The following is a 15,924-nucleotide window of genomic DNA, read 5'->3' on the forward strand; positions in this document are numbered from 1 at the left end:
CTCGACCCAGGCGGGAGGCCTCCTTCCGTTTACTACGCACCTTACTGCGCCTGCGCGGAAAGCGCCCCCGGCCTCCGCGACGGCAGGAAGGCTCGGCGCGTGCGCAGAGAAGCCGGGAGAGGAAACTGGGCCTTGTGCGCATGCGCCAGATGGAGAGCGCCCCGATTGAAAGTGCGAGGAAGAGGCTGGTAAGTTGGCAACCCCCGAAAAGAAGAGTTCCCAGCCCTAGTCTGTTTCTTGCTGTCGCAGGTCTTGCTTTCATAGGTTAAGTATTGTCACTTTCTAAAATTGATTTTGGAAACCGTGTTTTAGAATTGCCCTGATGGCGTTGCTCAAGAGGGTGGGACATGATTTATTTGGATTAAACTGATAAAACCTTGTATTTTCCATATGGAAAAATTTAATTAAAAGCGTTTGAAAAAATAAATAAATAAAATAAACTGATAAAACCTTGTAGAGGGGTACCTCTGGATACAAACGGGATCCGTTCCGGAGCCCCGTTCGCATCCAGAAGCCGACGCAACCCGGGTCTGTGCGTCTGCCTGTGTCGCAATTTGGCGCTTCGTTTTGAGTGTCTGCGCATGCGCAAGCAGCGAAACCCAGAATTGACGCGCTCCGTTACTTCCGGGTCACTGCGGAGGGCAACCCGAAAATATTCATCCCGAGGTATGACTGTGCTGGGAGGAGGCAGGCAGGGAGGGCTTTTTTATTTTCGAGGGGAGATGATAGAATATACTTGGTGTTGCTATAGACATGTCTGTAGGTGCCAGTCACCTGTGGTGTTTTAGGGGAGCGACAGTCTCGTGGGGGGGGGGAGAGACATGTCGTGCTCCTTCTGGGGTCGTGTGTCCACCTTTGGTCCCCACCCTGCACTCCGCTCTCATCTGCGGCTCCTGGAAGCATTCAGCAGGCGACAGTGGCCACAATCCTGGGACCGGCTTCGACTGACCGGCTAAAGCAGCTGAGGGGAGCCGATGGGTTTTTTACCATATTGGTAACAAACACCTTTTAAAAAACAGAGAAAGTGCTGCTTCCTTCCAAAACGGTGCCTGGAATGAGAGGCCTGTTAGGCCAGGTGTGATCTCCTTGAACACCAGTGGGAATGTGCCCAGTTGGGGGTCCCACACTTTAAAGGAGGGTAGGGACAAACTGGAACGGGTGGGGAACAGTCTGATGAAGAAAGGTTGGAAGGGAGTGGACATGTTTAGCCTGGCCGGGGTAAAAGATGCCCCATTTGCGGGCAGAAGTCCTCCGCCCACACGACCCTGCATCTACAAGGTTAACACAAGGCTGCCAGGGTGGCCGGTTGGTGGTAACCCAAGACAAGGCAGTGGCTTCCCGTTTGTGAGATGCCCTCACTTGTGAGGTGCATCCGTCTCCCTCGCTATTAGCTTCTATGAGAAATTTAAAGGTATCCCTGTTTAAACAAGGTATTTGGGAGTTGAAAGCCCTGTCCCTGGCAATTCTGAAGTTGTTTGGAGAGCCGCTGATTGCTTTTAGGATTTGTTACCTGTTTTTAGAATAATTTTAATTTGGTGGCTTTTATGTTTTGTTATTGAAGTTTCAGTGGATATCGGCGACTCCAAGGATGTGTGCAGGAGGAGCCCAAATGGGAAGAAACCCCTTGACCCCCAGAGAGACGCTGACTCGGACCGTCCCTGAGCTTAGACCATGAAACCTACAAGAGCGACACCTTGGGGGACTCTGGATACCTCAAGGAGGTGTGTGGCGGACAGAGGAGGAGGGAAGCCTTGCAGGGTCAGGCCAGGTTGCAGGGGATTCTGGGAAGTCTCTCCCTCTTCCCAGCACTGATGGTGAATTGTTTTCTTTTCTCACAGGTCAGATCAGCGAAGGAAAGTGGGAAAAAGAATCCCCAGCAGGGGTCATCTGCTCGGAGCTGCATCCCCGTCAAGGAGACTCCTGGTACCCCATCAGAGCCCCACGAGACTTACTTGTGTGGCGGCGGCGGCAAGGACGTGCCCCTGGGCGACCATCAGAGCCCTGCACGACCCCCTCACGCCTCCCTCAGTTCCCCCGTCTCCGCCTGCCCAGCGGCCTCGGTTCTGCTTGCGCCCCTCTGCTGGTACTGGTGCTTGGTTGCACTGGTGGCGGTGCTTTTTGGAAAACCCGGTGGCTGCTGGTGCTGGGGTAGTGGCAGGGGAAGTAGTGGTGTTTCCTCGTCCTCAAAGTGCCTCTGGGTGCATGCAGCTGCTGTGTTGGCGAATCCACTGCCTCAACTGCGTGCAGAGCAGCCTCCTCTCTGCTTGCGCCCTGCTGCTGCTGGTTCTGGGTTCCAGTGGTGGCGCAGGTGGTGGCACTTTTTTAAAGGCCTTTTGGACACAGGTGATGAGGGAACGCAGGCCAAGGCACGAGGGGGTCCTGGGACTCCTTTTCCCGCTTTCCATTTCTAGCCTGACAATTCACCTCCAGATTCTGGGAAACTGCCATGATCATTAATCAGTCTATCGATTAATTTAATCTGTGTGCCGTCCTTCCTCTGAAGCTCTCAGGGAGGCTTGCAGCATAAAAAGACAAAATTAAAAAACAGCATACACATTAAAAACAAGAACGAACTCATAAGCCAACCTCCCAATCCACAAGCATGTTTAAAAGGCCATGCATTGTTTAATTAGCCAAAGGCCTGGTTCTAGGGCAGAAAGGCCACTACCATTGTGCTACGAGCCCTGCTGGGCACCTCTCAGAATCTGAACCCACCCCGCACCCTACCTGCTTCGCATCTCCAGCAGCCTCCAGGCTGTCAGAACAAACATTGCTGGCTCCCGCCTCCTTTCTGGGCTGGGCAGAGAGTGCTGGTCCTGCTCATCTGACCTTCAAAGATGTTTCTTCTTTTTTTTGCACTTCCATGCCATGATAGGTGAGAGAGGGCTGCTGTGGGGTCACCGGCCCGCAGGAGAGGTACTCCTCCTTGTTCACCTGGAAACGCATGCAAACAGATAACTTACAAGATAAATACTGAACCAAAAGCAACCTAAGAAAAATAATTTTTTTTCTTAATGACTGGATAAACCACTCATTCAATTGTATCACCTCTTGACTGATTGCTTGGAGGAGTTCCAGATTAATATATAGATGATAATATTTATTATTATCATCTATATACTTAGACATATTTCTGGACATCTTTTTGAGGCAATTTTGTGCCCCACCCCTCACCTGCGCCCCTGGCGGGGGCCCATCTCACCACCCCCTAGCTTGGGCCCTGCCTGGACCATAGAGAAACCCTCTCCATAAAACTATAGGGATCTCTAAATCAGGCCTTCCTCCTCCACCCCCAGGATCACTGGGAAACACTTCCCCTGCCACACAAGGTCACAACATACCTCCGGATTTTCCTGGGTTTCCCTGCACCGCTGGGCTGCTGCTGGTTCCCCAAACCACGGCCCTGCAAAGGAAGAAGGACATTGTGCTCTCTAGGGGGGCAGAACAAGCACCCCTGCCAGGCTGCCCATGCCCACGTCACCACAGGCTGCCTACCTGCTCCTGCCTGGGCGCCTGACCCCTGGCTTGGAAGGAGGGGAGCAAGGGGCTGGGGCGAGACGGGACTGCAACCCCCCAACCCAGCCCTGTTTCATGCAGGTCAGCGCCATGACCTCCCTGTAAATGTGGGGAATGGATTCCCCATGGAATTAACTTACCACAATCTCCAGAGGTTGATTCACTCCAGCCTCCTTCATCGTTTGGCGTCTCAGGAGCCTTTTTTGTCCTAGGAGACAGAAAGGAAAATAAAAAACAGAGGAAGAGGTGGGAAATGTCCGGGAATTCCAAAGTCTAAACTCAGAGACCTAGACTCAGGATCCAGCCTGCACCTCAGCCTTTCCCTGTTCCCTCCATGTGCCCTATTAAAGATTGTAAGCCCCTCGGGGCAGGACCCTTTCGATGAAGGGTCATGTGCAGCGATGGCGCAAAGAAATAATTCGGAAGTAATTTCACCAGGCTCCTCCCCATGCAAGCTGAAGCCTGCTAGGCGCCTCTCCTGAATACTCCAAAGCCAAGCCCTGGCTCCATGGCTCACCTGAATTAATGGAATCCTCTTGCTTCCAAGTTTGGAGAGAGCCCCTTCTTTCGGCATTGAACGGCCACATGCTCGGAGCGATGGTGGCTGTATCCAGCTCAGCTTCAGCCCCTCCCCTCGTGCCCCCTTCTAGAACCCACCGACTCACCTGCCCCCCCTTCAAACTCCCTTTCCCCATGGAATTAACTTACCACAATCTCCAATGTTTCTTTCAGTGGCACACCAGCCTCCTTCATGGTTTGCCGTCTCAGCAGCCTTTTATGTCCTAGGAGACAGAAAGGAAAATAAAAAAGGAAGAGGTTACATGGCTCCATGGCTCACCTGAATAAAGGGAATCCTCCTGCTGCCAAGTTGCACATGCTCAGAGCGATGGCGGCTGTGCTGCTGCTTTTAAGTCCAGCTCAGCTTCAGCCCCCCCCCCCCTCGGGCCCCCTTCTAGAACCCACAACTCTCAACCGACTCTCACCTGCCCCCTTTCAAACTCCCTTTCCAAGCCTCCTTCCATCTTCCGTCTCCACCAGAACTCCACTTTCTCTTCCCCCTCCCTCCCTGCTTGACATTCCCTTTGGAATTGTAATAGCATCACCTCACAATAATACTATTGCCACTCATCTCCTCTAGGCCTCCTACCTGGAGAATCCATCTTTCTCTACCAACTCTCACTGTCATCTGACAGGCATCCCCCTTGCAGGGCATTATAAGGCTTGCTTGCAAAGCAGCACTTTGTGACATCAGCTGGCAAATGGGCCAGGCTGCTGGGTTGTCCGGCAGCTGAATGAAGAAAAATAAAACCAGACTTGCGGAGGCAAGGGAGGGCTGCTGTGGGGTCCCTGGCCGTCAGGAGGGGTACTCCTGTTCAGCAGGAAACGCATGCAAACAGATAACTATCAAGATAAATACTAAACCAAAAGCAACCTAAGACATTTTTTTTTTAGATGACTGGATAAACCACTCATTCAATTGTATCACCACTTGATTGTATTTGTGTTTACCTCCTGCCCTTCCAAGCCACTATAGTTGCCCTACGAGCCCTGCTGGGCACCTCTCAGAATCCGAACTCACCCCGCACCCTTCCTGCTTCCTTCTCCATCATCCTTCTTGCTGTTGCAGCACACATTCAGGGCTCCTGCCTCCTCCTAGACTACATTCAGAGATGAAAAAGCAACAGAGCGTAAGATCCTCCTTTTGCTGCAAAATAACTGCTTATGAATACAGATTCAAGTCCCAGAAAGTGCCTGCAAAAACAAATAGCTTTTTCCTTTGGAAATAAAAACAAAACAAAACTACACAATATTTTACGAAAGGAAGAGGATTCACTCCAGGCTCACAGGCTCCACTGAGAGGCCCTATTTCACGGATGCTTTTGTGGAGATTCCTGCATTGCAGGGGGGTTGGACTAGTTGACTCTTCCAATTCTATGATTCTGTGTAGTTCCTGCTACATATGAAATGGTTTGGTATTTTTACAGGGGAAATCGGATCAGTTGTAGAAGGGTTAGGCCAGAGACCGAGGGCCCAAACTGCAACCCAAAACCCACTTATTTCTCGCAAAGTGCCAACCTGGAAGTTTAACCTGTATATCAGTTTTTCTGTGTGTTTCACGCTTCTTCTGTATGACTGCTGTTGTGATAAATAATCCTTCATAAGAGTTATTGCCTTACATTCTTCATTAAAATTATCTTGCCATTGATATATAATTTTATGGTATAAGGCAGTGTTTTTTTTCTAAAAAATGTTTAGGGGTACTCTCATTTTGACACAAGAAAATCACCACGGGGGGGGGGGGATACAGTTCAACGCGCCGCCCCGACCACCCCAGCCTGCTCCTGCTTGCAGGCAAGTAGGAGTGGGATGGAGTTGCAACCTTTTTGAGCCGTGGGCCGGTCCACTGTCCCTAGGCCTTGTGGTGGGCCGGAGTATTGGGGGCGGGGATTAATGAATTCCTATGCACACTGCACATATTGTATTTGTAGTTGACTTTGAACAGACTTTTAAGTCTGATTTTTGTAAATAATAGACAAAATGATAAACACTGTAATCATTCAAATGCTTGATATTGCCAGCTCTGCTTCAAAAACTTCACGGTTTTCACCTCTCACCTTTTAAAAACAAAGAGCAAAGCTGGGCTGAATTTCAGCTCATCACATGCTTGCAGACACATGGCCCTCCACACAGCCACAAATTGGGAGAGTTGAAAGGGACCCTGGGGTCATCTAGTCCAACCCTAAAACACAGGGTTCTTAGCAAGATTTGTACTACCAGAGAGACACACACATACTTAGGTACACAGACACAACTGGGGAAGAGACCACAAGCCATGCTCCTATCATGTATCATGTACTAAGGAAGAGGAAAATAAAAGTACCCAACTTTATACAGAACCCTTTTAGCAGATCTTGAAGCTAGTTTGAGTGAGTTTACTTCCTTAGACTAAAGAGTGCAAGTTCCTAGAGAAATGATCTTTAAAGGAAGATTGAAGTGAACATTTTTCCTAATATAGGGAGAGGATCTCTTATAAAGCATAGTTAAAACAGCCATAGATTTGATTTAAAAGTTAAAACAGCCATAGATTTGATTTAAAAGGAATTCAAAAGTGAACAATTTTTCCTAAACTTGCAGAGGAATACAGTGGTGCCTCGCAAGACGAAAATCCGTTCCGCGAGTCTCTTCGTCTTGCGGTTTTTTCGTCTTGCGAAGTGCGGCTTAGCGGCTATTAATGGCTTAGCGGCTTTAAGAAAAAGGAAACAAACTCGCAAGAACTCGCAAGACGTTTCGTCTTGCAAAGGAAGCCCATAGGGAAATTCGTCTTGCGGAACGACTCAAAAAACGGAAAACCCTTTCGTCTAGCGAGTTTTTCGTCTTGCGGGGCACCACTGTAGTAAGCCTAATCTATGCCCCCCCCCCCTGCAGTTTCCTTTAAAGGAAGCTTACTCGGGAGTAAATTTACCTGGCACAGAAGTAAGGAGAAGGAAAAAAACCCTGAAAGAGACAGAATGAAATGGGGGGGGGGCATTTTCTAAGAAAAGAGGCCAGGAAGTCTTATAGAGACTCATATCAGGAGCCTTACAATAACTTCTGTCCAACCAAATCAAAGTTAAAACTGGACTCATATTTTTCTTAGAAGGAACACCATACTTTCATAGGCATATGCTTAATGAAATACATACACTGCATTTTAGCTTGAGAGAGCAATTGTGCTCAACTAGGCTTTTGCAGCAGAAACATTAGGTTAACTTCGCAGCACATTCTGAAATAGACTGGAACACGGATGTAGACTCACAAACTCAAAAGTTGCAGCAAAATCACCCTCCTCACTTAAACTATAGAGGGAAGAGGTGGAGTAATTCTTTCAGAACACAAATAGCACGTATACAGGATTTTACCACTTGGGAGGAAAACTCTCTTTTAGAGCCTCTCTCAAATAACAAACATTTGCACACTTCATTCTCCATTTTGTCTTGTTTAAGATTGATAAGGCTCAACATGGCTTTCTTAGATTTAGAACTTGGAGCAAGCTTGCATTTTTATTTTAGATGGCACATTTAAGATAAGCAGCTGCTGGATGTTACCTAAGTACAATTTAAACACAGGAAAAACGTTTCTTAAACACAAATTAAAGGGGACTGTCAGAGTCCAGGCGGGAAGTAAGCACCAATTGGGCTTCTTTCACGCCAGGGGCCTGAGGACTATTTTTCTTTTGATAGAGGTGCACCCATTTTAAGAATTTTAATAGCGCCAGCTTTTACTTTTATACTGCAGTCGGGGTTTTATCCCCACTTTTCAGGAAACACAATAAATAACCCACAGTAGACTCAATTTGGACAACTCCGAGAATTAGTACTGTGACACACCGCTGTTCGTCTGGCCTGACTTACTAGGCTGGTACAGCTGTTGGCCTTTCCTGGCTACTAAGCTAACAGTGCGGTCAGCGATCTCAAACCCCCCCATGGTCATTTCTCAGCCAGGGAGCCCACAGCAACCTCCTGCCTCTTACAATCTAACCTGAGAGTTCCCTACTGGACGCTTGCGTAGCGCAGTGCCAGATTGGGATTCAGAAATGACAAAGAAGGAAAGGAATCAGGTGCCCTTGCTTTCTCTGCTCACAGGTCATCTCTAACAAAGATCGCCATGGCAGAGGTGCGGCTGCACCTGGGAGTTATAGTTTCAGTACAGAAGAAAAAGCACGACCTTTTTCTGGGCACCCTCCGAGCGACTAGGTCGGCAAATAGAATTAAGTGAAAGAAGTGACTGTAGAAGGGAAATGAAAGAAGTCACACACAACCTTTGCCTGGCCATACTCCAAAGGGCTAGGGCTGGTGTTGAGATCGAGGGGACAGAAAGGAGGAGAAGGCAATTTTTAAGGCTTAGATGAGGAAAAAAGTAGAAAGTTTAGATTTGAAGGGAAAAGGAAGAGTTAAAGAATTTTGGTTGCTGTGGTTTAGAGAACCCAACCCACTCCCCGTGTTTCCTACTTAATACTCACTTCCGCATGCGCTGTTCCTGGTGATCCCGCGATCTCTTGACTGGTTGTTTAAGGCCGGCCTGATCAAGCGTTGCTTCCTCTGGTTAGCCCCGCTGAACCTCCAGTTATTTCCAGACCCTGGGATCGATGGAGGACTGGTTATTCCTCCTGGAAACTGCCTGGTGCGCGCTGGATAACCAGTCCTTCCTCGCTTCCAGAATCCGGGTAACCAAAAGTCCCTTCGTGCATGGTCGCCATCTGTTGTAATTAAAAATCTGCCCTTTTTCCCCTTATGGGGTATCCAAGAGCCCATATAGAGTCCTTACATAGGTTCCCTATTGGTAGGAGAAAATAACAGGCCAAGCAGAGAATATTGAGAAGCATGAGATTGTTTACATTACCGCCAAATTAGAGAAGTATTTAACATGGACAAAAAAATAGGCTTCCAGGTGGAAAAATCTAGAAACAGAATTGTTAGAACCTAAAACTAAGGTACTTTCAAGAATGTACAACTTGCTGCTGAAATGGAACACTCAGGATGAAACGGTCAAATCAGCTATGATAAAATGGGCGCAAGACATTGGCTATAATATTATGTTTGCTGACTGGGAACGGTTATGGACCACTGGTGTGAAATTTACGGCATGTAATGCCTTAAAAGAAAGTATTATGAAAATGATATACAGGTGGTACATGACCCCAGTCAAGCTTGCAAAAGTATATCATTTGCCTGACAATAAATGCTGGAAATGTAAGGAAACTGAGGGAACATTCTTTCACCTCTGGTGGACGTGCCCAAAGGTCAAGGCTTTCTGGGAAATGATCTATAATGAACTGAAAAAGGTATTTAAATATACCTTCCCTAAGAAACCAGAGGCCTTCCTCTTGGGCATTGTCGGCCAAATGGTGTTAAAGAAGGATAGAACTTTCTTTATGTACGCAACAACAGCAGCAAGAATTCTTATCGCAAAGCACTGGAAGACACAAGATTTGCCCACTCTGGAAGAATGGCAGGTGCAAGTGATAGACTACATGAAATTGGCAGAAATGACTGGCAGAATCCGAGACCTAGGAGAAGAGTTAGTGGAAGAGGATTGGAAGAAATTTAAAGACTAATTACAAAAACATTGCAAAATGACTGAATGTTAAAATGATGCAGGATATAAAGATAATATGGCATTAGTGATAAAGCTGAAAGGAATATGTAAAAGTACTTTATAAGTAATAAGGGTGAAAAAAGTTAGAATAACATTACGTCAGAACTAAACGAAATGATATGAAGGGAAAAACTGGTGACATAATAGTTGAAATGTATAATATATAATAAGATTCAAAAGAGGGCAAGATATTGCTGAATATGATTTTGTAAAAGAGAACACAGAAAAGGGAGATGTGAGGAAGTCAGGAAAGAGGGTTATGAAGGTAACAAGCTAGAAACAGGATTTTTATGTTTTTCTTTTCTTTTGTATTTCTATGTATTTTCTTTTGTACTTTTTATGTCTGTGAAATCTGTTTAATTGTTCAAAAATTTCAATAAATATCTTTTTTAAAAAAAGAGAATATTGAGAAGCAAAGCAGCTAGTAAGCCTGATCTTTATTGATCTGTTGCAACAGGGTGCTCCCCTCACATGCAGGAAAGGAGGAGGACCCAGAAAAATAGTGTGCATACCCTTATAAAGACTTTTGAAATTCCACCCTGTAGATGAAGACCACCCCCAGAAACATCATACATACATGACAGAAAAAGGCAGTCTAAACAGAAATTTGAATATCTCCTTGTTTATCTCTTGTCTGGCAGGTTACTTGATTGGATTGCCTGCGGAGCCTGGCCAGTCTTTTGTAGTGATAAATTTGTTGTTGTTTAGTCGTTTAGTCGTGTCCGACTCTTCGTGACCCCACGGACCAAAGCACGCCAGGCACTCCTGTCTTCCACCGCCTCCCGCAGTTTGGTCAGGCTCATGATAAATAGTGATAAATATTTAGTTCCTGGGCCATGTCACAGGCTCACACCCTATTCAAAACCCCCATAAGGTCGAATCTGAAGCTTTCCTTGCTTGGTCGAATTGCTGTTATCAAGATGAATGTATTGCCGAGAATGTTGTTTTTGTTTCAATCATTGCAAATTATTGACAAGATGGATTGCTTCAAGAGGTGGCAAAGAGATATCTCTAGATTTGTCTGGCAGGGCAAAAAGCCCAGAATAAAATTTAAGATACTTACTGATGCTAAAGACAGAGGGGGGTTTGCCCTGCCGGACCTTAAACTTTATTATGAATCAGCAGCTTTTTGCTGGTTGAAGGAATGGCTGCTTCTTGAGAATACTGACATTTTAGATCTTGAAGGTTATGACAATGTATTCGGGTGGCATGCATACTTGTGGTATGGCAAGGTTAAAGCACATAAGGCATTTAAAAACCATATTGTCAGGAAAGCACTGTTCAATGTTTGGATAAGATATAAAGACTTTCTGGAGAGTGAAACCCCAAGGTGGTTATCACCTATGGAAGCGAAAGCTATGAAAAAACTTAATATGGAGGCCAAATGGCCAAAATATTGGGAAATCTTAGAACAGGAAGGTGACACGTTGAAATTGCAGAGTTATGAGAAGCTTAAAGGGAAGGTGCGAGACTGGTTACATTACTTTCAAATAAGAGAGGTTTATAACCTAGATAAAAACATTGGTTTCCAGGTGGAAAAATCAAAATTAGAAACAGAATTGTTAGAACCCAATGATAAGATAGTATCAAGAATGTACAATTTGCTGTTGAAATGGAATACTCAGGATGAAACGGTAAAATCTGCTATGATTAAATGGGCACAAGATATAGGACACAATATTATGTTTGCTGACTGGGAGCAGTTGTGGACCACTGGGATTAAATTTACGGCATGTAATGCCCTAAGAGAGAATATTATGAAAATGATGTACAGGTGGTACATGACCCCAGTCAAGCTTGCAAAAATTTACCATTTGCCCGATAATAAATGTTGGAAATGTAAAGAAACTGAAGGTACATTCTTTCACCTTTGGTGGGCGTGCCCAAGGATTAAGGCTTTCTGGGAGATGATTTATAATGAAATGAAAAAGGTATTTAAATACACTTTCCTGAAGAAACCAGAGGCCTTTCTCCTGGGCATAGTTGGCCAATTGGTGTCAAAGAAGGATAGAACTTTCTTTATGTATGCTACAGCAGCAGCAAGAATACTCATCGCAAAGCATTGGAAGACACAAGACTTACCCACTCTGGAAGAATGGCAGATGCAAGTAATCGACTATATGGAAATGGCAGAAATGACTGGCAGAATCCGAGATCAGGGAGAAGAGTCGGTGGAAGAAGATTGGAGGAAATTTAAAATTTATTTACAGAAACATTGTAAAATGTATGAATGCTGATGACATTGAAATGAAATGAAGGGGTTCTAGCAACAAGATATAATGTAAGACTGGATTGATGACAGATAAAAATTTGAAATTATAATTTGGGAGGAAAAACAATTAAGGATAAAGTAATAGGATATGAATTTGCTGAACCAATTTTCAAAAAGGGATACAAAAAAGGGAGGCATGAGGAAGTCAGGAAAATAAGTTAATCAAAGATGAGAAATTAAAAAAGAGGGATTTGTGTTTTTCTTTTTTGGGCGCTTGTGTTTTCTGTTTTCTTTTTCTTTTTCCCCTGTTAGGTTAAATGTTTGTATTTTTGTATTGTGTAATTTTGTATTGTTGTGTTTTATATTTTTCATGTGTTTTTATTGTTCTCTGTTTGTTGTTCTGGAATTTCTTTATTGGTAAAATTTAATAAAATATTATTATTATAAAAAACAACAACCCATAAGACAGGATTTGTGAAGGAAAAGACAATGGGAGGCTTTTTAAGTTTGACCTTGCAGAGAAAACAGTTGGTCAGTTTAGGAATCAAAATGGTTCCAGGTTGGTCTTCCTGTGCTGATCTATGTATGTGCTTGGTTGGTACACTTATGAACATTACCATATATCTAAGACCATAAAATTCCTATCACAGTGGCGTAGGTATCTGGAGCTGGAGCAGTGACTGCGAGTGTTTAATGTGACAATAAATATTTAATTCTCCACCATGTGCATTTCTTTGACTGAGCAATGCCTAAAAGCCGTGCCCAGGGAGCCCCAAAACCCTCCCTTCTCTTCGCAAGCACTCTGCACATGCACAGGTACTGCAACGTCTTGCGTCCCTGAGCCAATTTATTGATCAAGCGAACAGTGCTTTTCTGACAATATGGTTTTTAAACGCTTTGGTGTGCTTTAACCTTGTCATACCACAGATATGCATGCCAACCAAATACATTGTTGAAACCTTCCAAATCCAACACATCAGTGTTTTCAATGTAGCAGGAAACCCCCACCCCACCCCCCAGGGAGAGGAAGAAGGATCCCTGGGCTAAGATTGCCCAGTGGCGCCCGATCCCCTCTATCTCCCTCCTCACCTTCACAGGAGAACCAAGTGTCCCTTCGTGGTCGCCAAACTGTTACCAGAAAAATCCGAGGGCTCCCTTGGACAAAAAGTAAAGACAGCAATCAGAGTAAATTGGAGCAAATCAGCAGCCTGTAGGCTTGGCCTTTATTGAACCGTTGCAACAGGGTGTTCCCCTCACTTGCAAGAGAGAGGAAAGACCAAGAAAAATGGTGTGCAAGGTCTTATAAAAACTTTTGAAATTCCCCTCCTGTAGCTCAAGCCCACCCCCAGAAACATCATACATACATCACAGAAAGGAGGGGTTGAGGGAGGAGTTGTGGTGGTAACCTGTGTCCTGTCACCTGGCTGGTTCCTCCTTTCCCCCTCCCCATGAGTCATTTTCTGATGACAAAAGGTAGTCGCAGTTTCCTGCCCCCTGAGGGAAGATCTGATCATTGTCCTTTGTTCCAGTCCATGCTGAATCCACTCCCATATGCAAGTTCTTTGTGATCTTACAAGGGGCCGCTCGAGACTTCGTGGAAAGCATGGCCTCCATGGGGCTGTCCCTGAATAAGTTTGGCCCAACCCATAGCCGCGGACATGCCTTAGACTTGGTGTTCACCTCTATGGATGTTGGTGATCTGACACTAACTAAAAGCGAAACAAAAGAAGTTCCATGGTCAGATCACTTCCTGGTGCAACTGGACTTCTCCACAACCCTTCCCCTCTGCAGGGAGGTGGGACCGATTCGGATGGTCCGCCCCCGCCACTTAATGGATCCAATTGGCTTCCAGAGAGTGGTAGGGGATGCTTTATCCCAAGTTGATGGCCTTTCAGCTGATTCCCTGGTGGCCCGCTGGAATGCGGAGTTATCCAGGGCTATTGACTGTCTGGCTCCGAAGCGCCCTCTCCGATTGCATGGAGCCCGGACAGCCCCATGGTTTTCCCCGGAGCTGAGGGTGATGAAACAATCGTTGAGACGGCTAGAGTGCCGGTGGCGGAAAACTCATTCTGAATCTGACCGGACACGGGCTAGAGCTCAACGTCGAGCCTACCAAGTGGCAATGGCGTCAGTGAAGAGGGCCTTCTTCGCCGTCTCCATTGCATCTGCAGAAAACAGCAGCAGGAGACTTTTTCAGGTGGTTCGCAATCTAGCAGAACCACCTGTACCACCGGGGCCTGGTAGGGACCCCAAGATCTCCTGCAATGCTTTTGCAAAGTTTTTTGCAGATAAAGTCGCTCAGATTCAGAAGGAGGTAGACTCCACCGTGGGAGCAGGGCCAGGGTGGGAGAGTGCTAGAGTTCTGTCTGGTCCTGTTACATGGGATCAATTCCAATCTGTTACCTCCGAGGATGTGGACAGGCTGCTTGGACAAGTGAAACCGACCACCTGTCTCCTTGATCCTTGCCCATCCTGGCTGATAAAAGCGAGCCGGGAAGGGCTGGGCGATGGGCTCTGCGGGGTGGTGAATGCTTCCCTCTGTGAGGCAGCCTTCCCAGACCCGCTGAAAGAGGCGGTCATTAAACCGCTTCTTAAAAAAAATCTTTAGACCTGGCCAATTTGGCCAACTATCGCCCAGTCTCAAATCTGCCATTCTTGGGCAAGGTGATTGAGCGGGTGGTTGCTGAACAACTCCAGGCACGCCTGGAGGAAACGGACCATTTGGATCCCTTCCAATCGGGATTCAGGCCTCACCATGGGACTGAAACTGCCTTGGTCGCGCTGGTCGATGATCTCTGGCAGGCTAGGGATAAAGGTGAGAGCTGTTTCCTAGTTCTGCTGGATCTCTCAGCGGCCTTTGACACCATCGACCATAACATCCTTGTGGACCGTCTAGAGGGTTTGGGAGCTGGGGGCACTGTCATACAGTGGTTCTGCTCCTTCCTCCTGGGCCGTGTCCAGAAAGTGGTGGTGGGGGATGAGTGTTCAGACCCCTGGGTGCTCACTTGGGTGCCTCAGGGTTCTGTCCTCTCCCCCATGCTTTTTAATATCTATATGAAGCCGCTGGGAGAGATCATCAGGGGGTTTGGGCTGGGTGTTCATCAGTATGCAGATGATACCCAGCTCTACCTTTCTTTCAAATCAGAACCAGTGAAGGCGGTGACGGTCCTGTGTGAGTGTCTGGAGGCGGTTGGAGGATGGATGGCGGCTAACAGATTGAGGTTGAATCCTGACAAGACAGAAGTACTGTTTTTGGGGGACAGGCAGCGGGTTGGTGTGGGGGATTCCCTGGTCTTGAATGGAGTAACTGTGCCCCTGAAGGACCAGGTGCGCAGCCTGGGAGTCATTTTGGACTCACAGCTGTCCATGGAGGCGCAGGTTAACTCTGTGTCCAGGGCAGCTGTCAACCAGCTCCACCTGGTACACAGGTTAAGACCCTACCTGCCCGCGAACTGTCTCGCCAGAGTGGTGCATGCTCTGGTTATCTCACGCTTGGACTACTGCAACGCGCTCTCCGCGGGGCTACCTTTGAAGGTGACCCGGAAACTGCAATTAATCCAGAATGCGGCAGCTAGACTGGTGACTGGGAGTGGTTGCCGGGACCACATAACACCGGTTCTGAGAGATCTGCATTGGCTCCAGTACGTTTCCGAGCACGATTCAAAGTGTTGGTGCTGACCTTTAAAGCCCTAAACGGCCTCGGTCCTGTATACCTGAAGGAGCGTCTCCACCCCAATCGTTCTGCCCGGACACTGAGGTCCAGCGCCGAGGGCCTTCTGGCGGTTCCCTCATTGCGAGAAGTTACAGGGAACCAGGCAGAGGGCCTTCTCGGTAGTGGCGCCCGCCCTGTGGAACGCCCTCCCATCAGATGTCAAAGAGATAAATAATTACCTGACATTCAGAAGACATCTTAAGGCAGCCCTGTTCAGGGAAGTTTTTAATGTGTAACGCTGTATTGTTTTTAACATGATGGTGAGGTGCTTCGTATTTCGGTATCTGAAGCATCCTTCCCCCCCCCACCCCATTGCCAGCCCCTTTCCTACTAGCCGGGGGGGGGGGGC

General features: G+C 46.8%; 1 long non-coding RNA gene across 1 annotated transcript; it reads left to right on the top strand.

The window, feature by feature from the left end:
- Positions 1–53: 53 nt before the first annotated feature.
- LOC114588323 (uncharacterized) lies at positions 54–5,729 on the top strand. The gene is made up of 3 exons (XR_003704452.2): positions 54–188; positions 1,562–1,721; positions 1,839–5,729. It is a non-coding gene; the product is annotated as an uncharacterized LOC114588323 (long non-coding RNA).
- Positions 5,730–15,924: the final 10,195 nt, after the last annotated feature.

This window comes from Podarcis muralis, chromosome 18 (genome assembly GCF_964188315.1).
Source record: "Podarcis muralis chromosome 18, rPodMur119.hap1.1, whole genome shotgun sequence".
Lineage (NCBI taxonomy): Eukaryota > Metazoa > Chordata > Lepidosauria > Squamata > Lacertidae > Podarcis > Podarcis muralis.